Source organism: Phascolarctos cinereus, unplaced genomic scaffold (genome assembly GCF_003287225.1).
Source record: "Phascolarctos cinereus isolate Bilbo 61053 unplaced genomic scaffold, phaCin_HiC Scaffold_4;HRSCAF=312, whole genome shotgun sequence".
Classification (NCBI taxonomy): domain Eukaryota; kingdom Metazoa; phylum Chordata; class Mammalia; order Diprotodontia; family Phascolarctidae; genus Phascolarctos; species Phascolarctos cinereus.
In genome coordinates, this window is record NW_027555847.1 from 381,767,048 (window position 1) to 381,792,482 (window position 25,435).

General features: G+C 33.9%; 1 non-coding gene across 1 annotated transcript; it reads right to left on the minus strand.

Moving 5' to 3' along the window:
* Nucleotides 1-23,892: 23,892 nt before the first annotated feature.
* Nucleotides 23,893-23,996, minus strand: LOC144457257 (U6 spliceosomal RNA). The gene has a single exon (XR_013486580.1). It is a non-coding gene; the product is annotated as a U6 spliceosomal RNA (small nuclear RNA).
* Nucleotides 23,997-25,435: the final 1,439 nt, after the last annotated feature.

Here is a 25,435-nt window from a genome sequence, read left to right on the forward strand (position 1 = left end):
AAGTAAGAAACAATGCAAAAGAATTTAAGACCATTTGTAGATAGTTTATTCCTCATTTTGTCTGTGAATATTTAAATAAAGCTTATGTAGTCAAACTGAGTCATCCAAATATTTGTCAAATCAAAGGAATCCTTTCAATGCAGTAGTTCATTAAACATGAAACATAATGAAACTTCCTCAGAATTAGAACTATCCCAAAGCACAATAGGTTTCCTTAGGAAATAATGAGTTTCTCCTCAATAGTAGTCATTAAAGAGAGACTAGATGGTCACCTGTCTGTCATTTTGCAGGGAGAGTTATTTTTCTCTCTGACATTCCTCCTAATTGTGAACTTCTTATTCAATATTTTTTCAGATAAGGGACATTGAATTGAACTTTAGTCAGTCAATGAGCATGTATTAAGCCCCTACCAGGAATGGTGCTAAATGGTGAGGATAAGAAGAAAGTCAAAAGATACTTCATGCTCTCAAAGAGGTAACAATTTAATGGGGAAGATGATATACATGCAACTACATTCAAAAAAGTTATATGCAGACTAAATTTTAGCTAATGAATGGAGGGAAAACACTATCATGGGAGTAGAGGAGGGTCAGGAAATGTTTCTTACGAAAGGAAGGATTTTAGTTGAGATCTGAAGTAAGTCCAGGAAATCAGGATAGGAAGATAAAGAGTGAGAATGATCCAGACATCCTAAAGAGCTGTGGAAAATGCCCAGAGGAAGGAGCCAAGATGGTGGAGAAAAGGCAACAAACTAACTGAAATATCCCAACATTCTCTTCCAAACAACTTTCAAATAACACCTCAAATTTGACTATGGAGTGGCAGAGTGAACAAAAGGTCATAGTGAAAGAGGGGACAGAGCCAAGATGGTACAGTAAAAGCAGTGACTTGTTTGAGCACTCCCCCAAACCCCTCCAAATATCTGTAAAAGTGGCTCTAAGCAAATTATAGAGCAGCAGAATCCACAAAAAGACAGAGTAAAACAAATTTCCAGCCCAAGACAACCTGGATGGTTGATTGGGAAAAAATCATATATTATACCAGGCTAGGAGAGGAGTACAGTTCAGTGTGGATGTGAAGGAAAAGACTAGGTCTCAGCAAACCTGGAACAGGCCTCAGGGGACTGAATCACAGGCATATGTACATATCCACGTATATATAAACATATACATATGCATATGCATAAAAGCATGTGTTCATATATATGTGTGTATATATAGGTATACATCTATTTGTGTATATACACATTTCAGGAGAAAACTAGGGCTATAAATCTTTTATGTGATATTTAATTACATATTCTATGATTTAATATTGTACCTCACAAACTTTTGAGAAGTAGGATGGTTGTAAATAATTGACTTTTTTCTCACTCACACATATTGCAATCACATATATGTATGTACACATGTGAGGGGAGAAAGAGCACTACTTATGTAAAGTACTTGTAGAAGTGTGATATTAAACAAAGCATACAACAATATAAAAATAGTAATAGTTAAAAACACATAGAAATAGATGTTAACAGGCATTTGAGTAACAAGCACATTTACTCCAGATAAATGTACTTAAATTTGAGTTTCTTGACAGTAGGTTGAAGGAATAATGTAGCAATAAGATTTTTTTACATCTTTTAATAATCAAGGCACTATGTAATACACCAGTTGTTTCAGCTATGATTTTCGATAAAACCCAGACCATTTTTTAAAAACATATTTCTTATATTGATCACATAAAAGGAAAAATCTGAGGGAATAGCATTACATTTAAATCATTGAAGACATTTGTCAGGAACTAAGATAATATGGTACAAATATTTCATCTTCATCTAATTCAATTCAGGGCTAGAATGTAGGGAACTTAGAGAAATGAATGTGCAATGTATCCATTAGCTTCTCTCACTCAAATGGCAGATGTCTCAAATTAGCTTTTGGTATGTGTAGGACTACAGCAATTTCACAATTTTATTGTCTCATTGTCCAAAGTGTTCATATTATGTGCTGCTATTTTTTAATGAATACTTTGGATGATAAATTTTAGGAATTAAAGTTAACAACTATTTGTGAAAGTTTAGAAATCTGACTTGTATCATTGCCCAGATAAGTGTCATACCACTTCTGCAAAGAAGTGGGCTGCAGGTGTCCCTGGAAATAAGATCACTAGTTGATTTGTAAAACAATTTTAATTGGCCCACGTACTTGGAAAAAAAATTTAGTTTCATAGTTTTTCTCCAGATTACATAGCACAAAGAATAAAAGAAATCATTTGGTCTTGGAAAAATTAAGGGAATGATATAGAAAGTGATTTATTTTTCCATCTAAAAAAATGTGGATTCTGGGAAGGACTAAATCCTTTATAAATTAGCTTCAAAAATTCTCCTAAGTCTGCAAAATAATTGATCTCTTTGATGGGGTTGAATTTCTGTTTAAATATTATACAGGAAGAAAAGTACCCAAATGTACAAAAATATTTAACAAAAAGCCTATTTTCGTGGTGGTTAAAATTTTGAAACTATTGGAGAATGTCTAATTCAGTGATTCTCAAACTTTTTCATCTTAGTACACTTTTATACTCTGAAAACTTTCCAAAAACCTCCAAAGCACCTTTATTTACATGGGTTATATCTATCAATGTTTACCTTATTAGACATCAAAATAGCAATATTATGAAAACTTTTTTTTTAATTTCTAAGACATTATAAATACATCTCAGAGTCCACTCAAGATTTCACTGCAGGTTTTGAGAACCATTGGGCCAAAGTAATGGTGGTATCAAAATATAATGGAATATGTCTATACCATAAGAAATGATGAAATGGCCAATTTCAGAGGAAATTGAGATCTCTAAGAACTATTGCAGAAGGTAGTGAACAGAATTAGGAGAATAGTTTACATAATGATAAGAACTTTAAAGAGTAAAAGAACTTTGAAGGACTTTAAAATTCTGATCATCACAATTTTAATCCATGTATCCAAATAAAAAAAGATGAGACACATTGTTTACCTTTAACAGAGCTCAAAATGCAGAGACACACATTTTAGGACATAGTCAGTATGGTAATTTGTTTTCACCAAATTATGTAATTATATATTAAAGGGTGTGTTGCTCAGGGTTTGCATAATTGCCATTTAGTGAACTGCAGGCTAATAGGAGGGAATGATTAAAAAATGCTTGTCAATTAAAAAAAAATAAGTACTAGTAAAAGCAATGTTTGTAGTATTAGTCTAGTTGATGGTCCTCTTTGGTAATAATTAGTTCAATATTATCAAACATCATTACCAGAAAAGAAAAAGGATGCTTATCTCTCCTTTTATTTTTGCTGTAGCTAAAAGACATGCATCTAATTTGTTTAATAACTAAGTAGTTGTACTGTTATTTAAATATAAGGTAAAAGGCAAAATGGCTTAGGAAAAGCCCAACTTTTTATACTTTAGAATTTTAGTTCTGTCATCTGAAGTCCATTTATGCCCATTTTGATATTAGCAGTGGTATTATAACAAGGCTTTGAAAAAAATTTAGTAGTCTGGGATCTTTACCAAAATCATACAGTTTGGCCCGTAAATGGTACAGGTCTGTGAAAACAAAGTCTGACAGAGGATATAAGACTGATATGAAAACTCATTATTCATGGTAAGATGAAAGAAAGTAGAACAGCGATCAGAAATTGAAAAGTAGCAAAAACCTGTTCACTTTTCATACAAGGTATTAGATTGACAGGCAAAGTTCTACTATTTCTTGAGGAAAAAGCAAGCACTGAGTTTCAAATGGTCCAGAATAAAACATAGGTCTTATTCTGGAGCATAATTAGAAGTTTTTGTTTCAAAAATACTATTAACTAATTTTGTGAGGTTAAGTTAAATAATTTGCATGTATTGGAGCTCCTGAATAGAATAATAACCAAACAATTCTGTGAACATGTTCTGATCATATTAAAGTTGTCCCTCTTGTTTTTAACAAAAATGAGTGTTAGTTTTTGTGTAGCAGTGCTTATTTTGAACAAATGCTTTTTCTGTATCCTTAAACATTATCACAAGCCACAGAGAGAAAAGGAGGCATATTGAACAGAAAATTGATCTTAGAATCATGATATCCTGGGTTCCCTTCCTGCTTCTGATACATACTGCTATGTGATTCTGAGCAAGTTGTTTCATTTTCTACTGTTCCAAGCAACTTTACAAAAGTATGCATCTCGCAGCAGTTGTTGAAGTGTTTTAGTAGAGAGAATTTCCTTATCAAGAATTCCCTATACAATGGGATCATTAGTTCACTTCCAACTTAACTGATATACTTTAGATTTTTCAATATTTAATTGTGCCGATACTTTAGCTAATTGAGGATAATTTTTATACAATATAAAAGGGAAATAAAAAGACTTAATATATGAAGTGGGTTTCCCTGCCTGGAAATTCCATATTATTAGATGTCCAATTCACACTTCTCATTTCTATACTGTTCAATCTCCATTCTTTTCCACCTACTTGATAGCTGTCTTATAAAAGGGAAATATAAAAGAGGATAATTAACATAAAATATAAAAAGGGAAATATAAATGGAAATATAAATAATGTAAATTATAAAAGGGAAATACAAATACAAATAGGGCTTATTTTCTGCATCAATGACACCTGTACACCTAAAGGCATTTAAGTAGCATAATAGATGGAACTCTGGAAATGGTTTTGGGAAGACCTGAATTCAAATCTGGCCTTAGACACAGAGTTGTGTGACACTAGGTAAGTTATTTAACTCTTATTTATTGTAATTTCCTCAACTGTTCCATGAGGATAATAACAGTATATACTTCACAAAAAATTTGTGAGGGTCAAATGAGATAATATTTGTAAAGCACTTAGCATGAGCCTGGTAAACTATAGGTGATATATTAATGATTTTCCCCTCCATTCCTCCCTCTAGAGAGATAAATAAAGTCTTAACCTAATATAGTACTCCTTATTTAAATCCAAATTGGTTAATATATATACACACACACACATACATACATATATATAACATGAGATATGATATATATATGGTCTTTTGTAAATATTTTAAAATTTATGCATTAACTTTCACTAGAGACAATCCATGCTAGTTCTTTTTTTGTTTTGTTTTGTTTTATTTTGTTTTGTTTTGTTTTACTAGGCAATGGGCTTAAGTGACTTGCCCAGGGTCACACAGCTAGTAAGTGTCAAGTTATGGTCTGAGACCAGATTTGAACTCAGGTCCTCCTTACTCCAGGGCCAGTACTCTATCCACTGTGTCACCTGGCTGCACCCATAGTTCTTTTTTTCCGCTTTATCTTTCCCAATTTGAATTTAGGACCAGGTTTACCCATAGAAATTTAGAAAGTGAATTTCTTCATTAATTTTTGTTAAGATTTTATGTGCCACAGTGATACTTTGACTGTAGGATGACATATTTAGAACTTCCAGAAAAAGAGTCTTAGAAGTCATTGAATCTAATTCTTTTCATTTTATAGAAAAGAAAACAAAAACAACACAGAAATACAGTGAGGATGAGGGTCTTATCTATGAGTCTGAAAATTCTAAAAAAAAAAAAAGTTATATCACTCCAACTTCATTTTTTTGGCATTCATTATTGGCTCAACATCTCTATGCCACCAAACATTTTTACAGTATTTCATATTTTTTTTGTAAATTCATCTTGAGAAAGTGCCCTCATCAATTCAAGATGGACCAATAATAGATAATAAATAGAGGGAATTGACTAGAATTAAGGGAAGTTTTGGAAAAGGCTTATTTTAGGAGGTGGGATTCCCTTCCTGGAAATTACATATCATTAGATGTCCAATTCACACTTCTAATTTCTATCCTTTTACTCTCCATTCTTTTCTAACTACATGCTAGATGCCTTATCTTCTGAAAGTGAACTCCCTTCTATGGTCTCTCACCCTTTCTACCTTCTCTTTTTATTATCTTCTATTTCTCCATTGAACAGTAATCACCTTGAAAGTGGGGATGTCTTTTTCCACCCTTATCTTTCTATCCTTAACACTTAACACCAATCCTGGCAAATAGTAAGAATTCACTAGGGATCAGAAAGTATGTGTTACTTACCCAAGGCCAAACAAATAGTTAAGAATGAGAACTGAAATACCTACCTTTTTACTCCAAACCCTGTGCCTCTCCCACTAGACCATACTCCCTCCCATATTTTTCACCATCCTCCTCTGTGCATATCTTTGATATTTACAAAGTATCAAAGTGCAAATTGATTCAATTAACAGTATGGACTTTTTGATGTTTCCTTATTCTCTACAGCAAAGGATGTTGGATAAGCCATCAGTATTTTTGTGGTAGCCTCATTTTGCAATTAGTATTTTCTTCAAGGTACAAATGACCATATGCCTCATGACATGGTATGCCTTCTTGCCTTGGGCAAAAATAAAAACCTAACCCCTTGCTTTGTCTTTCCAAGGGATCCAGTTAGTTGTCTTTTAATTTTGTTGCAACTTTATTTTGCCTACTAGTTTAATTAATAGTAAAAATGTCAAGATTGGTGTGTTTTAGCTTCCATAAGCATTAACCCATGTGTTGAACAATGGACAACGATCCCACATGTATAATACCAATAACTGAATTAATGATTGAAATATATAAAAAAGTGAAGATAAGTTTAAGAGAGGAGCACAGTCTTGTAAGAATAGTGTCAGGAGTCCTAAGTACCTCTAAATGATTTGAGAATGCAGTTGGATGATAAGAACAACAAAAATGGCTTTCAATATTGCTATATTTTGGGTAAGCAAAGGGCCAACAACATCAATCTTCTATACACTTTTAAAAAGTCTGAGTAGGCTGAGTTATTTTGCACTGCCATGGTTTTATTTTTATTATTCCTACATATCAAAATAATGTATATTTCTTTCTTCAGACTTCACTCTTGCCAGCTTCTCAGCCAGCAGTGGGAGATTCTGTCAGCTGAAGCCTAGGCCTGTGGAATGTAGCAGAGTCTATCCACATAAGTGTTTGGTGAAGAAGAACAAGGAGTTGTGAAGCAACAAGTGCTTCAGATGGTCAAAGTAATGAATCTATAGCCTTGCCATGACACCTTATGAAATGGCAAACACTTTTATTCACACTTCAGTTGTGCCCTCTGGATCACTGGGTCTCCTCATGTAGCTTGACCTTCTTTTCCATCCTGAAGACAACTAAGCTTTAACAGCTGTTTTGCTCCTATACCACCAAGAACACTGTTCTTTGCCATCTGTAGAGCTGTCTTTCCCTAAAGATGTTGATATCCACACTACTTAGTCTTACTAGGTATGCTACCTCCCCCATTAGAAAATGAACTCCATCAGAACAATGATTATATAACTTTTTTAAATTTAACTTTCCAGCCTTTAGCATAATACTTGGCACATAATAATCACTTAATATTTATTATGTTATTATTTCACTGATTCATTTTCTCCCATCTTGGACCAACTTTTCTTTGAAAGATTTATCACTCTTCAGATTCTTTTCTATTTTTTCTAGTTTTATTACTTCTTGATGTCTTATGTCATTTGACTCTACTTACTCAATTCTACTTTTTAAGGAATTATTTTCTTCCTTAAAATTTTGTATTTTTCCAATTAGTTAACTTTCTTTTCACAATTTTCTTGGATTACCTTTATTTGATTTTTTAATTACTTTTAAGTTCTTAAAATAGATCTTTTTTTCTGATTGATCAGGTTCTTTTTCCTTTGTTTACTTATTTTTATTTGTTTGATTTTATTTTTAGCGGCTTATCATCATTATCATCATCAAGTTTTAATCCCTAATCTTGGGTAATGTTGCCCTAGGTTTCAGATCCTCCTCACTGTTATTCTCTGAATTCCATCAGGGGAATCAACCTTAATAATTCCTTTCCTCCTCCCTTACACCACAGTTAGGGCTCCAGTCAAATTGTTCCAAAAATGTTCTTGCTCCCTGCGGCACTCACCAGGTATGCGCTCACTTCTCCTCACCCACAGCTACAGCCCAAGATCATTTCTGGTCAGCACCACTAGGCCTGACTTCCAGAAACAGCAGAGGTTCCTTCAATCTTCCCCAATTCAGCTGTCTACTATTCCTTAGATGAAAGTTTGTGATGTAAATATTCCTGAGGCTGTGAGGTAAAAGTCACTGAGGTAAAATTTCTTGAGGCCTAGTCTGCTTCTCTCAGCTTCTACTGTTTGTTAATTAAGTGGAGTCACCCTGGAGGTGTTTACACTTTGTGCAGGCAAAATCCCATTTCCTGGAATCTTCTCTCAAGTTATTTTAGGAGGACAACTGTTTAACCCCTTAATTTTTTCTCATCTATGTCAATTTTGCAGTGATTTTCTGTCTGTTTTCGGAGGAAATCTGGAAAGCCTGGAAATTTCTGACTTTCTCCTGTATGGAATACCATTGTGAAGACTTCTCAGTGTAATTAAGATTTGGGACAAGACTATCCTGGATCTGGTAGTGGGTCTAGGAGGTAGCATAGGGTTCAGTATAGATTTCTGTAAGATCATTATTTTTCTTGGCACCAGACATTAGTTGTGGAAATTTGTCTAATTGTGAAGGCCCTGACCTGGCCTTTGACCTTACGCAGATGTGTTTTCTTTTTTGGCTCCCATTCGTCTACCAGTCTCAGGAAACCCTAGGTTCTTCAAGGCCCCTTGTCTCCCTTTTGACAGGATTTGATTTAGATGTCTCCCTGTTCCCAACATTGTCTGTTCAATCCCTAAAACCTTCCAAAACAGTTGTAAATTAACTCCCTACCGCACATGTCTTTTAATTGCTTTTTTGACATTTTCTCAACAAACTAAGAAATATAGAGATGTATACTATGTCCTTTGTCCTGTGTTAGAGTCTGGCCTATGAGATTGTGAGCCGAGTTAATGGACAGCTGTGAGGGAGGGGGAACTGAGTCTTCAGGGTTATATAAGCTGATTTCCACCTCTGCGGGCCGTCTCCCGTCATCAGAGCTTACTGATGGACTGATGGAGGGACACCCAAATCTCGAGATTTGAAATAATAATAATATAGCTATAATAAACTAACTTTCTGTTTCTCCTTGTACACCTCTGTGTTTTGTTTTATTTTTAATTTGAGTGGCATCCCACACATCCCCCATCTTTCCAGAATGCAACCCTATTTTATCACTTTTCTAAAGCCTATGAAATCACCTGGGGAGCACATGAGATTATACCCTGACTTTTTTTTCCCCTTATTTTCTATCATAAGTTATGGAGTTGTGGTAACTTGCTCCTTCTGTTTCTATCACTTTAAGTCATATTAATTTTAGCAATCAGCTCCACTTTTTTTTTTAAATCAGGTCTAGAATAGCAATTTGTTTTATTACTCCTTCCAGCATTTAAGAGATGAAACTATCACTATGACAACTCACAAATTTACCAGATCCTGTGATTTTGGCAGAGAGGGATTCAACAGATATCCAGAAAATTGAGATTTTCCATCCCAACAAAACTATTACTATATGGCAGTTTTGGGATCTCTTTTAGCAAATATGTGATATAGTTCCTCCTCGTATTCAAATGGCCTGCAGCATTTTTATTTTATTTTTCATATCTGAGATTTTGTCAGTGTAGGAAAATCCAAGTGTGGAGACTCCCTCTACTGGTAAATATTGGTATTTTGTCTGTACATTATAATCTTAGATAGTTGCCTCAGGTAGAGGGTAAGTGACTTTCTCAAAGTTGTATGCCTATCATAAGTCTGAGGATATTCTTCCTGATTCCAAGGTTTTATACTGGAATGAATTTGTGCTATACTTACCCACAGATATTTTATATCTCCCTCCTATTTCTCTATCCATTTAACTTAATTCATTTGTATACAATGAATGCACAACCTCCCATCACATTGTCATCATGTTGTCTTCATTTCTCTGACTTCTAAGACAACAAAGGATTGGGCTACCTTCCCCAAAATAATGACTTCCATCTATCAGCACAGAAAGATGTTGATGCCCTTGATCTTGCTATTACTCACAAATGTGACACCTCCTTATTAAGAACTCCAAAATCCACTTTTCTGTCCATTACCTATTGGCTTTTTGCATATCCCTTTCCTTTCCTTCACAAATCCCTATTCTTCATCTGAACTATGACCAACATTCTTTTAACCCCTCCAATCTCTCCTACCCATCTTATTCACCATTCTTTCCTCTTTTCTCTCATTCAACTCTACTCTGATCTTCTCTCTGGAAATCTTATTCCTTTATTATTCCATGTATCATAGCCTTTCTGAATTTCAGCCTGGGATCACTCCTGACATTTGCTGCTTTCATTCCTACACATGGGCTACTGTGGAGCCCATAGGTGGAGAAAATCATGCAACTATTCTGACTGGGTTCATTACAAATTTATGTTGCACAATCTGAACTGGGTCTGTGCTCATGCTGGACATTCTTTCAATAACTTACTTTTCAACTCACTATCTCACTCTTCACAGCAGTATCCCAAACTTTTTCATCTCTCCTTCACTACCCCATGGTCTTTTGTCCTCCCACTCTCTCAGTTTAGAAACTTGCTTCATATTTTACAGAAAAATTGAGGCCGTTGGTTTTAATTACTAATTGTAATTAGTTCTATTTTCTCTCTTCTTCATTTCCTGCCATTTAGATGCCTTTAGCTAATTTCTCCTCTTCCACCACTGTTTCACATGATGAAGCACTGTGGACATGATGAACCATTCTTGAGAGCAATTTGGAACTATTCCTAAAAGACAATCAAACTATGTACATCCTTTGATCCAGCAATAACACTGATAGATCTGTATTCCAAAGAGATCATAAAAAAGGGAAAAGGATCTACATGCGTAAAAATATTTATAGCAGCCCTTTTCATGTTGGCAAAATATTGGGAATTGAGGGGATGCCCATCAATTGGGAAATGACTGAACAAGCTGTGGTATATGAATGCAATGGAATACTACTGTGCAATAAGAAATGATGAAAAGGCAGATTTCAGAAAAATCCTGGAAAGAGTTGTATGAACTGATGCAAAGTGGAGTAAGCAAGACCAGAAAAACATTATACACAGTATCATCAACATTATGTGATGACCAACTATGAATGACTCAGCTCTGCTGAGGAACACAGTGATCCAAGACAAACACAAAGGCCTCATGAAGGAAAATGCTATCCACATCCAAATAAAGAACTGATGGACTCTGAATCTAGACTGAAGCATATGTTTTACTTATTTATTCTTTTTCTATGTTTTTTTCTTTTTATTTTTTTCTTTCACAGCTATGACTAATATGGAAATATGCTTTACATGATAGCACATGTATAACCTATATTAAATGGCCTACCTTTTGGAAGAAAGGAGGGAGGAAGGGTGAGAAAGTGGGAACTCAAAATGTTGAAAAAACAAATGCTAAAAATTATCTTGATGTGTAACTGGGGAAAAATAAAATGCTATTAAAAATTTTGAAAAAAAAAGATGGTTATCTTGACAGAATCAATGCTCTTAGATCTCCACTAATGATGGGTGTGTGAAAAGGGGTGGGGCAGGAACTAGGCCTGAAAAAAACACACTGAAGCAATACATCCAAAGAATTTTATTCTTCTCCACCATATCTTCCTTCCAAAAATTCTAAATGCCATATCCAGTTGTGTGTGTGTGTATGCAAATGTGTTGGGTTATGGATGTGTTTCTGAATGAGTAAGGGGATAGATCTTTAGGTGTCTCCTATTTAAGAAGTAGGCCTACAAAAGTTAGGCAGCTCTAGTCATAGGAAGCCTAGGACTTCTGAAAAAAATGAGAATCTGAGTTATAATCACCTTATATGCTTCAGACTGTTTCACATTAATATCTCTGTGCATTTGGTTTCCTGGGACAAAGGAGGCCAACAACAAAGATGTCTTTATTCCTCTTCATTGCTGACTTTTCTCCATAGGCATAGTACTCTATTCCTTCCCCCATCCTAACTTTCAGCTCTCTTTAAATGCATTGTCTTTCCTATTAGACTTTAAACTCCTTAAGAGTAGGGATTCTCTTTCTGGTTCTCATTATATTTCTAGTCCTTAGCTTAGTACCTGCCACATAATAAGTACTTAATAAATGCTTGCTTCTGCTTTGTATCTGGTGTGTTTCTCTCTCTCTCTCTCTCTCTCTCTCTCTCTCTCTCTCTCTCTGTGTGTGTGTGTGTGTGTGTGTGTGTGTGTGCATACAAAGTAATCTTGTGGAGGAGTAGATCAAAGAAGTACTGTCAGGTGTGGGAACTAGGAAAGGCCTCATTCAGAAGATAGTTCTTAAATTGAATCTTGAGTGAAAGCAGGGATTTCAAGAGGCAGATGAAATAAAGGAAAATCTTCCAGACATAGGAAAAAAGAGATTTAAAAAAAAAATCTTCAGTGTCATGCATAAGGAACAAAAAGACCAAGACGGCTAGACCACAGAGTATATGCAATGTTTAATAAAACCAGAAATGTAGGTTGGGGCCAAATGGTTATGAACTTTAAACACCAAATAAAGAAGTTCATATTTGGTTTTGTATAGAATACTGAGTGTTGAAATTTACATATATTTATATATATATATATATATATGTAAATATCTGTATACATGTATGTGTGTCTACATTTTGTTTTGATTGTTGTTATTTAAATTACTTAAAGGCAAGAACTGTGTGTCAATTTTCTTTTCATAAGCTCTGTACCTAGCACAGTATCTGATACATAGTAGGCACTGATCAAATTATTTTACTGTCATTCATTTGTAAAAATATCATTGCAAGTCCAAAATATGAGGGGTCCAGTAGGAAACAAAAATTATGTGGAAAGATCTGCATGTTCCAATATGGGTCTACAGTGAGTTTAGCTTCCAAAAAAGATAATGTAACTTTCAAGAGCATTAGGAGAGATCAGGAGCTTACAGCCTTGTAAATAAAAGTTTAGGTGTCCTCTTTCCCATTCAGACCTCATATGAAGTCTTCTGTTCATATTTGGGCAGCATATTTTAGAAAACGCATCCATAAACTTAACAGGGTCCATAGGAAGTGAAGTGGATAAGTAGGGGTTTAAAATCATTTTATACAAGAATAATTTGAAGGAAATGAAAGTGTTTATCCTGGAGAAGAGGTAACAGGGAGAATCTGATAGTATTTTCAAGAATGTGAATTGTTGTCTACCATATGGAAGAAGAGTTAGTTTTTTTTATTTTTTTGATCCCAGAGAGAACTACTAGCAATAGATTCAGAGCTTGAATGGACCATTGAGGACAATGACTCCATTGTTTTTCTTTTCCATATGAGGAAACTAGGGCAAAAGGAAATCAAATGACTTGTCCTAGGTCACATAGCTAGTAAGTGTGTGAGGTGGGTTTGGAGCTCATGTCTTCATAACCTTAAGACTAGAGCCTTATCTGCCACCATATGAATTAGAGCTACACAGGCAAGAGTGGGATTAGCCTCCTTGGGAGGCAGAGTTTTTCCCCTCCATTGGTGAGTGAAGGAGGGCGTGTGCAAGGTCACCAGACTCACTTTCTCCTCCAGAGCCATTTGGGTTCAGTGGCCAGATATTCATCAGCATGACTAGACAACTAAGAATCTAAATTTCAAATGTGCTGATCTGCATTGGTAAGAGTTTCCTTACCTGAGAGTTTCCTAGAACAGTGGAATCAAGGGGCCAGTTATTATCTGTAACATCATAATCTTTAGACTCTAAGAACAAGTCCATAGTGTTATGGGACAAAACGTTGTAAAAAGCAGGAGTATGAAAAGGCAACCGTAGCTACTTATGAAATATCTTTCTATGACAGACTCTTGAGTTATCACAGTACAGAACCCTTGATTAAAAAGGGCCATTTATAAATACCATCACAAAACATGAGAAATGTAGGGAAGGGGTATAGAGTTAAAGGGGACATCACAAGATGATCCTGTCCAAATTGAACCAGGGTATGAATACTCTTGGGAACATTCCTCCTAAACAGTCCTATGGCATTCTTATACAGGGGGGGAATCAGGTAGAAGACTCATTTGTCAGTGATGAATATCATAATTTAGAGAGGGGAGAAAATAGATACCTTGGCAATTTTTTTTGTTTTTCTTTTTTTTTAAATCATAATTATTTATAAAATTAAGTAAATTAAGTAAAAAGCAGCAATTCATTTCTGTGCACCACACATTTTTCCATTATTTTGAGGAATGCTGCATGTCCTTTGATCATATCTGGAATCTCACTATGTTCTAGGTTCCTGGTAGGGTCTGTTAGTTATAAAATTAAGCAAAATTTACTGCTTAAGGGCACAATTAATGCCTTTTCCCCTCGTGACTTACATTTCCAAGGGGATTATGACTTGATGACAAGGAATGATTGAATGATGAATTAATATTTTAAAGGAAATCAATAATTTGATTTCTAGGCTACTGGGTACTTTTGTTAGCTATCTAACTTTTGAGGAGCATGGGCATTTCTAAGTCTGTCCTGTGGTACACATGTGAAATTAAACTATCAGTCAGATCAATTGCATACTATTGGTAGAACATCATTCAGAACTGTTGCAATATTATATTTTTGGTAATTGATATATAAAATGTGCATAGATCATCAACAATTCCAATAATAAAAACAAATCATAGATATAAAATTTGTGAACAAATTTAGAGACATCTTTTTCAAGTCTCCTTATTTAACAGATGAGAGTTTTGAGGCTCAGTAATCAGAAATTATTCATCTGGGGTCACAACCTGCAGGTTGAAAGTACAAATATGGATTGAAAAAAGTAAACAAACAATCTTATTATTTTTACAATTTTCAAGTATGATTTATTTTCTTAAGCCAAAGCTAGTAAGAATGCCTACTTCTGCAACACAGATCTATGAATTTTCACCACTGGCTTTAACCAGGAGGAAATAGACATTGTTTTGTTAAGTAAATATGATACATATATATATATATATATATATATATATGTATATATATATATATATATACATATATATATATATATATATATTATTGCATATATACAAATGCTTCACTTCAGTCCTCTCTCTCTCTCTCTCTCTCTCTCTCTCTCTCTCTCTCCTTCTCTTTTTCTACCTATATAACATCTATCTATCTATCAATCTATCTATCTATCAATTATTTATCTGTCTGGTTATCTGTAAAAATAGCTCTAACTTCAAAGAAATTACAATGAAATTTGGGAGAAAAAACACCCTTACATATATGTATTATAAATAATAAATCCAAAGTTAATAATAAGGAAATAGAGAATTTGAGGTACAGATGATATATAAAGCAGTAATAGATACCATTTATATAGAGCAGTAAATTTGAAAAAAAATACTTACATTATCTTCCTTTAGTGTGTTTATTTAATATTTTAAATATTTTCCAATTACATGAAAAAAATAGTTTTAACATTTTCTTTTTTTAATTTTTAATTTGAAATTCTCTCCCTCTTGCCTCCTCCAGACTTCTTACAGGGGCAAGTGATTTGATATAGGTTATACATGTGCAATTTATGTAAGATATATTTCCATATTTGCCATGTTGTGAAAAAAAAATAATATTCTTTGATCTGTATTCAGACTCTATCAATTATTTCTCTTAAAGTGGGTAACATTTTTTTCATCATAAGACCTTCAGGATTGTCTTGAATCTTTGTATTGCTGAGAAAAGCTAAGTTACCCATAGTTGATTATCATATAATATTGCTATTACTATGAACATTGCTCTGGTCACTTCACTTTGTACCAGTTCATGTAAGTCTTTCCAGGTTTTTTATGAAAGCATCTTTCTCATCATTTCTTACAGAAAAGCAGGATTTTATTGAAATCATATATCATAACTTATTTTCCTATTGCCCATCTGATGATCATTCCATCAATTCATTATTCTTTGCCACCACAAAAAGAGCAGTTTTAAATAATTTTGCACATATAGGTTCTTTTCCTATTTTATCCATTTGGGTCTCTTTGGGATATATACCTAATAGTGGTATTGCTGGGTCAGAGGGTGAGTAGAGTTCTATAGCCCTTTGGGCTTAATTTCACAGTGCTCTCCAGAATGGTTGAATCAGTTTATAGCTTCAACAGTGTATTAGTGTCCCAATTTTCCCACATCCTCTCCAACGTTTGTCATTTCTATTTTTTGTAATATTAGCTAATCTGATATGTATGGAGTGGTACCTCAGTATTGTTTAAATTTGTATTTCTCTATTAAATAGTGATTTAGAGTATTTTTTCCTATAACCTCAGCTATGATTTCTTGATCTGAAAACTGCCATTCATATCCTTTGACCATTTATCAGTTACAGAATGGCCCATATTCTTATACATTTGACTCATTTCTCTATATATTTTAGAAATGAGGCCTTTTATCAGGATAGTTAATATAACCTCCCCAATTTTCTGTTCTCTTTCTAATCTTGGCTACATTGGCTTAGTTTGTGCAAAATCTGAACTCATTGGCAAAGATTCTGGTTTATCCTCATTACAGATCTTACTTACTGGAAGTTTTAGATAAATGCTACTTATTATTTTAAGGAAAGTTCCATTTATTCTTATGATTTCTAGTGCTTTTGACAGGAATGAGTGTTTTACTTTGTTAAAAGCTTTTTCTACATTTATTGAGATAATAATGGGCTTTCTGTTGCTTTTGTTATTGATTCAATCAAATATGCTGATAGTTTTCCTAACATTGAATCAGCCCTGAACTACTGGCATAATTTCCACATTGTCATAGTATATGATTGTTGTGTTGTATTGCTGTAATCTCCTTTCTAGTATTTTATTTAAAATTTTTGCATCTATTCATTATGGAAATTGGTTTATTTTTATTTCTCTGTTTTTAATCTTCCTGGCTTAACAATCATATTTGTGTCATAAAAAGAATTTAGTAGGACTGCTTCTTTGCCTAATGTAACAAATAGTTTATATAGAGTATTGAATTAGGTGTTCTTTAAAAATCTGGTAGAATTCACTTGTGAATCCATCTGTTTTTTTTTTCCCTTAGAGCACCACTCTTAAACTATGGGTCATGACCCCATATGCGCTCCCATATCTAAATGTGGGTGTCACAAAATATTTGGCAACAGTAAAAGATTTGTGAATGTGCAAAAAACAAAAATTAATTCAAAATCAAATGTGTAATGAATCAGAGGTGTTTCTGGCAGCACTTGTCTGTGTTGCATTACACAACTTCAGTGTAGCCTTGGTTCCGAATACACAACATATGCACTTTGCACAGTACATGCTGTCAAGCTACACAATGCCTACAAAAGCTGCCAGAAGCACCTTAGCTCACATTCAATATTATTGTATGTTATGAATTGCGATATTTTTATTGTACATACAAAGTTTTGTGCTCTTACAAAAACATAAAAGTTTAATTACAGAAAATACTTTTCATATTTTTTACCATCATTCCTCATCATGTAAGTATCAAATTAGTATATCTTTATATTGTATCATTTTAGAATGTTTGATTTTAAAAATTGCTGTCATACAGAAACATATGTGTTTAATTGGAGCAAGTAAAGATAAAAGCCTTTTAATAATATTTTTCCATGATCACCATTTATTGTGAGTGAACATCATTTTGTAAAAAAAATTAAGCACAAACAAATGTAATTTCATACAATAAAGCTAGCATTTATTTGGTAAATTGTTAGCAATAATTATTTCTATTTTAGGATAAAATATTTTACAGTTATGGGTAAGCAGCTAACTTTAGATAGAAGAGGTAAAAATGCTGATGACAATGTGGTAGTGTCTTTGCTACCAGTTTGTACTATACCTAAATTAACAAGTAAAAGAAAATATGCAGAATTTTTTCTGCAGTATGAATTTAATTCTAATAATGATGATGGTGTAGAAAAACCTCTTTGTTTAATTTGTGACGAAGTTTTGGCTGTTGAGAGCATGGAACTAGAGAAATTAAAAGGACATCTTAATACCAAGCATACAATGTACTACAATAAACCAAAGAAATATTTTGAACAACTTTTAAAATCTTCAAATAAAGAACAATGCTTTGAGAAATTTTTTACTGTCATTGAGAAGTATTTACTTGAAACATATAAAATTTCTTATTTAATTGCAGAAACTAAAAAGCCCTATGTGAAGGAGAAGATATCATGTTACCTGGTGCTATTAAAATGTCAGAAGTAGTTCATGGTAAAAAGTATGGGAATAAATTTGTAAAATTTCTTTACTGAATGATACTGTTTCCAAAAAAAATTCTGAAATTAATGATAAACAATACTTGCAGCTTATTAACAGACTTAAGCACAGACTAAAGTAAGCAATTTAATTAGATGAAACTATTGATATTTTTAACATGGCACAGTTGTTACTTTATGTAAGAAATGCTTATGAAGGAAGCATACATGAAAAATTATTGTTTTTTTGCCTTTTGGAAGTGCACACAAGAGTAGAAGATATTATATATATATATATATATATATATATATATATATATATATATATATATATAATGTATGTGCATGTGTATGTATATATGTATGTGTGTATATATGCACACAAGAGTAGATGATATGTGTATATATATATGTGTGTATGTATATGTATATACTCATAGATATCTTTTAAACTTTATGACTTTTTTCACAAATAAAGGTTTATAGTGAGAAAATTGCATTGTAGTCTGTATAGACAGTGCTGGGGCAATGACAGGTGAGAACACTGGATTTATAGCAAAAGCTAAAGGTGACAACAATGAACATATCAGTTTTACTCACTGCATGATCATTTGGGAGGCACTTGTACCCCCCAAAAAAATCACCATAGTTAGATGTTGTGCTACACAATACTGTCAAAATCATTAACTTCATTAAAAGCCACAGTCTTGACCATTGTTTGTTTTCAAACCTTTAGAAAAACATGGACTCAGATTACAATAGCTTATTACTACATACAGAGGTAAGTTGACTCTCAAGAGGGCAAAATTTAAAGAGATTATTGGAATTGAAAGATGAAATTGTTATATTTTTGACTGAGCAGGAACCTATTTTTTTTCATAATGACTTATGGCTTTCAAAAATATGTTATTTGGATATTCTTGATAAACTCAATGATTTAAACATGTCACTTCAAGGCAAAATTTGTAACATATTTATGTTAAAAGATAAAATTAAAAATTTTACTAAAAAAGTTAGCATGTGCAACAATGTGGGTAGAAAATGGTTCTTTAGAAATGTTTACAGCTACATATGATTTTATAATTGAAAATAATCTTCCCAAATATTTAATTGTAAGCATTATAATTGATCATCATAAGTTCCTGGAAATGCAGTTTCAGAAATGTTGCACTTGAAATTTTGATTCTCAAAATTGAGTTGGGTTCATAAATCATATTCAATTGAAATAAAAAATGTCAATCATCTGCCATTAAAAATTCAAGAAGAATTTGCTGAGTTACCAAGTGACACAGGTTTAAAACTTGGGTTTTCTAAAAAAATGTGAAATGAATTTTGGCTTGGGATTAAGACAGAATTTCCAACAAATTTCAGAATTGACCTCTGAACATATTTCTGCCATTTTGTTCTATATATTTATGCAAAGCAGCATTCTCAACATTGATGATTATAAAAGAAAAATATTGGTCACCTCTGAAAAATTTTCAAGATGTTCTATATCCTGCAGTATCAAATACTCCTCCAAGATTTAATTTTTTATGTAAAAATAAACAAGCATATTCTTTTATCTTTAATGAATGGTGGAATTGTATGCATATCAAATAATTGTTTTAAAAATATTTTTTTATGATTTTTTGTCTGTAAATGTTTAATTTGCATACCTGTTTTTATACCTATATGCTCGAGGTTGTTTAAAAATGTCTAGAGTGAAAAGGGGTCACCAGTGGAAAAAGTTTGAGAAGCCCTGACTTAGAGAACTCATTTAGGGCTTGTTCAATTTCCTTTTCTAAGATAGGGTTATTTAAGTATTCTATTACCTCTTCTGTTAATCTAGGTGATACATATTTTTGTAAATATTCATCCAGTTCACTTAGTTTGTCAGATTTATTGTTGTGAAATTTGGCAAAAAAGTTCCTATTTGCTTTAATTTCATCTTCTTTAATGATAAACTTACTCCTTTAATGTTTGATACTAGTATTATTATTATTTTCTTTTTTAAAATCCAATTAAACAACTATTTTTCTATTTTTTTCATATTTCCATGTCAGTTTTTTTTTTACTTAATTAAATGTCTTCCTTACTTTCAATTTTATTAATTTCTCCTTTGATTTTCAGGATTTCCAATTTGGTGTTTAATTGGGGATTTTAATTTGCTTTTAGTTGTATTCCCAATTCATTGATCTGTTCTTTCTCTATTTTAATGATGTAAGCTTTTGGAGACATAATTTTTCCCTTAAGTACTGCTTTGGCTGCATCCCATAAATTCTGGTATGTTGTCTCATTGTTGTCTTTCTCTTTATTGAAATTATAAGCTGTTGGCTCAGATTCTTAAAATCTAGCCATGGCTGGGATTCTTATAATCTAGCCACTGCTCTGATTTTTAAAATCTGGCAACTGCTCAGAGTCGTAAAATCTAGCCAATAGATTACTAATGTTCAGACTCCTTAAGAGTCTGCCCAGTATGATGGATGTTTTAATAAATCTTGTCTTTGGCTGAAAGAAGGCTTGGGTTGAATTCTTTTAGACAGGTCCCACATGTTGTGATTTTGGATTCCCAAGACCCCTGAAGCTCTAAACCACATCATTTTGGTGACCGTACAAGAAAACTGCCTAACCCCATGTTCTTCTTCAGCCAAGAGGGGAAGGTATGTAAGGCTTCCCCCTCCCCCTCCTTTCTTGCTCTGCAGTTGAGGACACTCTCCAAGCACCAAGTTTTGGAGGTGCTTTTCTGGCAGATAGTTATGAGACTGTCTTGCACTTGGCCTGACCCTCTTAGGCTCTCGGTCCACTGGGTCAGTTCAAAGCCATGGACCTGGGTACACCTTTTGCAGCATAGAGGACAAGGACAGAGGCTCTGTCTGGAAGTGCATGCTCAATTCTGTTAGTTCCCTTGGTGATAGGGAATTGGGGAAAACTATAGTTGCTTTTTGCTTCCCTGAGGCTTAGTTACTCCTTTCCCTCTGCACCCTTGAATTCTCCTTCACAGAGGTTACAGAGAAAAGCTAGAACAGCTAAAAATATCTTGGCAGATTCCAGAGGTTTTCTGATTGATCATTAAGGAGTTTGGAACTTCTCCATACAACCCTGGTCACTTTTTTCCCCACTTCCTTCAATTGAGTGGAGAGGTATGTTAACCCCTGTCATAGGAGAAGAGAGTTTCATCCTTCCCCCCTCACCTTTGATTTTTGCCCTCCCCCATCTGGGAAAGGAACAGAGGCGGAGGGGCAGCAGCTATGGTGTGGGCCCTCCTGGCAATAACCTTTTGCTTGAGGGCAAACTTTGCCTGGAAGTGTCACTGACTCAGGTTCAGCACATCCTGCTCAAGGTAATGAAGCTAGCCTCCAAACTTGGGTAAGCAAGCTCTTTTAAATTTGTAGTTTTAATTGTTAATGATGAGATGTTGATTCTCTGTGTAAAGTAATTTGGAAGTGCATTTAACAAAACTTAAGTCACCTGAGTAGTTGGCTTGAAGTTTCAAATTGGTGATCTTTCTGTATCAGTTATGTCAAGCAACTTTTTATAATTTGGTTACAGCTAAAATAATGTAGCTATTATTGGTTATTGTTTTAATATCTAAACTAGCCAAAAAGCTTGTTTGGGTTATGTATGGCTTACTGAGATTTTGTAAGTGTATAGAAATCTCTAATGATTGTTTTTTACACCAGGGCAAATTTAAGTTTGAGATATAAATCCTGGAAAAGTTTTTCCTAAGCTGTGATTAGTAAAACTTTCTCTTTGAGGTAAAAGCTCATAGGATTTTATTTTGAATTATCTGATGTGTCATCATTCATTGATGATCAATAATCCTCCATCTGAGAGAAATGCTACAAGCTACTCAGAGAAGGTGATACTGGTGGGAAGTCAGAATTGGGAAAAGCTGAAAGGACAATTTTAGCCTCAATCTAAGATGGGATCCTCTTGACTAAGTTTCCCCATTATGTTCCTTTGAAAGGGAATATTACCCACCTGGCTATTCCTGAGTCTGGCTATAAGGTGGATTTGATACTATGTGGTTGGAAAACTGAATTATCTGAATCCAAACAGAGCTAAGGATGTTTTATCCTCTCAAAGTTTGGCCCTAAATCTAGTCCCTGCTTTATATCTGGGCCCTGCAGGGTTTTTTTTTTTTTGTTGTTAGATTTGTGTCTTCCAGACTATGGGCCGTTTACCTACAGTTGGTAGGAAACAGCAGGTACCAGCAAATGCCCCCATCATTCCCTGGATGCATACTCTGACTGGTTCCAGTCAACCTCCCCTTTCAGACCCTTTTGAGGTAGGGACAGCTCTATGTCCCTTGCAAGCATGAAGCAGTTTCAGAAACTGAGACCTTCACTCCTTACTCCAAAGGAATTTGGGTTCCATTTGTTTCAGGGGGGAGTGATGGGGTATAGGCCTAAAGTGAGACCTTCATCCCAATTTGGGCCCCATTTGTCTATGGGCCTTAGAAAACCTTTGGACCATCCTTGAATTCTCCCACTTGATCAAGGAGATCTCTGGTGTCCCCTGAGGCCATGATTCTTTTGGTTACTCCCAATCTCCCAATTCTGTTATCCTTGACCTAGCCTGGCCTTCCATTGTCTTGCCTCTCTATGGCCCCAGGCCACTTCCAACCCTTGGTCCTATTTAGGCTCCATTTTCTTGGTTTTCTATTGCCTCATAGACTACTTGGCCACTAGTACATCTTCCATTTCCCTGGAATTCTATTATGTCATAGCTACTTGGCCACTCCTATATCCCTCTCACAATCTTTCTGTATAGTTAAGATACTCAGATTAGTGAAATCTAGCAACTGCTTTGATTCTTAAAATCTAGCCACTGCTCAAATTCTTAAAATTTAGCCAATCCCTTACTGATGTTCAGACTCCTTAAGAGTCTGCCCAATATGATGGATGTTCTAATAAACCTTGTCTTTGGCTGAAAAAAAAAGAAAAGAAATTATTGGTTGTTTCTATTATTTTTCTTTACTCACTAATTCTATAGAATTAGAGTATTTAGTTTCTAATTAATTTTTAATCTATCTTTCCCTGGCTCTCTGTTGAATATAATTTCTATTACATTGTCATGTGAAAATGATGCATTTACTATTTCTGCCTTACTACATTTGAATGGGGAGGTTTTTAATGTCCTATTTTTGCGTAAGTACCAAGTACAATTGAGAAAAAGGTATACTCCTTTCTATTCCTATTTAATTATTTCCAAAGGTCTATCATATGTAACTTTTCTAATATTCTGTTCATTTCCTTAACTTTTTTTGGTTTATTTTTGGTTAGATTTACCTATTATTGTGAGGGGAAAGTTGAGGTCCCCTTGTAGTTTATTTTTACTGCCTATTTCGTCTCTTAATTCATTTAACTTTTCTTTTATTAATTTGAATATGCTATTTGCTGAATATATGTTTAGCATTCATATCACTGCATTTTCTGTTATCTTTCAGTAAGACACCTTGTTTATCTATTTTAATTAGATCTATTTTTCATTTGGTTTTGTCTGAAATAATGATTGCTAGCCCTGATTGTTTTTTAATGCAGCTAAAGCATAGTAGAGTCTATTGCAGCCACTTACTTTTACTCTGTGTGTATCTTTCTGTTTTAAGCTTGTTTCTTGTAACAACATATTGTAGGATTCTAATTTTTAATCTATTCTGCTATCTGCTACTGTATTATGGGTTAGTTCATTCCATTCAAATTCAGTTATCATTATGTCTTTCCCTCCATCCTATTTTTCCCTCCGTCTTTCTCTCTCTCCCTCTCCTTTCAATCTCCTTCCTCAAAATTATTTTGCTTTTAAAAAGTACACAATGCTTCACAAATTTGCATTTCATCCTTGCATAAAGGCCATGCTAATCTCTGTATTATTCCAATTTTAGTATGTGTGCTGCTGAAGATAGCACACATTATGTTCTTTGATCTTTAAACCAACCCTGCTAGGTAAATGCTATATTTGTTATTATCCCCATTTTTCAAGTGAGGAAAGATTTTCTGAATGTATAAATGACTTGACCATGGCATCTGATGTGGGTTTCAAACTCACATCTCTAAAACTCCATTTCTGTTTCTCTATGAACTATAACATTCTGACTCTCAGTAGGGTAGTACGGAAGCAATATGAAGATAAAGATGTGTGAGGAGACGCAGTGTATTACAGTGGGAGAAAGTATGATTTTAGCATCATTAGGCCCTGTTGTTTATTGATTGTGTGAACTTGAGAAAGTCCTTTAGTATCTCTGATGTTTAGTTTCTTGTTTTTTGTTTGCTTGTTTGTATGTTTTTGACTAGGCAATGGGGTTAAGTGACTTGCTTAGGGTGACACAGCTAGTAAGTGTTATGTATCTGAGGCTGGATTTGAACTCAGGTCCTCCTGAATCCAGGGCTGGTACTCCATCCACTGTGCCACCTAGCTGCACTATTTAGTTTCTTTATGAATAAAGTTGGATAGTACACCTTACCTAGTTACCTTCCCTTCTCAAAGGATTTTTGTGAGGATCAAATGTATTAATATACATGAAATCAATTTTAATTTTAAAGCCCCATAGCAATATAGGTCATTATTATTATGTGAGACAATCAGGGGAAGATTTTTGGAGATTAGTCCTAATTTGGATTGGAAGAAAAAAAAGGAAATGGTTTTTCAGAAAAAGGGGAATCATTTTGTAAACATTAAAATATTATATGTGTTAGTGTGAGTAAGACTGTGATGATAGAAAGATGATGATAATGATAAGCAAAAGGGTAAACATGGTAAAGAATAACCTATGTGCTGTCTGTGCTTGATTTTGAAGATGATTATTGGCTTTCAAAATGTGTCAGCTCATTGTTGAATAAAATTATATGTTTTCCTCATTCATAATTGAGAATATAAAACAGATTTAGCCAATTTTGAGGACTTTCATTGCTTTCCTATTAGTTTTAGAGTGCAATAGAAATTTCTCATCATCTTCTGCCTTCATTCATTAATTCATTCACCCATCCATCCATCCATTCATTCATTCTTTAAAGCCTTCCTAAATCCTTCCCTAATGTATTTTCTGGCTTCATTTAATGTCATTTCCTTCAATGTTCTCTATGATCCAGGTAAACTAGAACAATATCTGGTCCCTAAACTCAGCATTCCCTCTCTAAACCCCATACAATCCTGTGCATAAACTCTTCCCTTGGATCTGGAATAGCTTTCTCTTCATTTATACTCTCCAAATCTTTATTTTCCTTAAAGATTTAATTATGGTACCAACTTTCTGCAAAGCCTTCCCTCATCCACCTAGTGCTCTCTCTTTCCTCATACTATGTTAATATATTAATCTCCTTGTATATTAAATTATTTTAGTAAAATGAA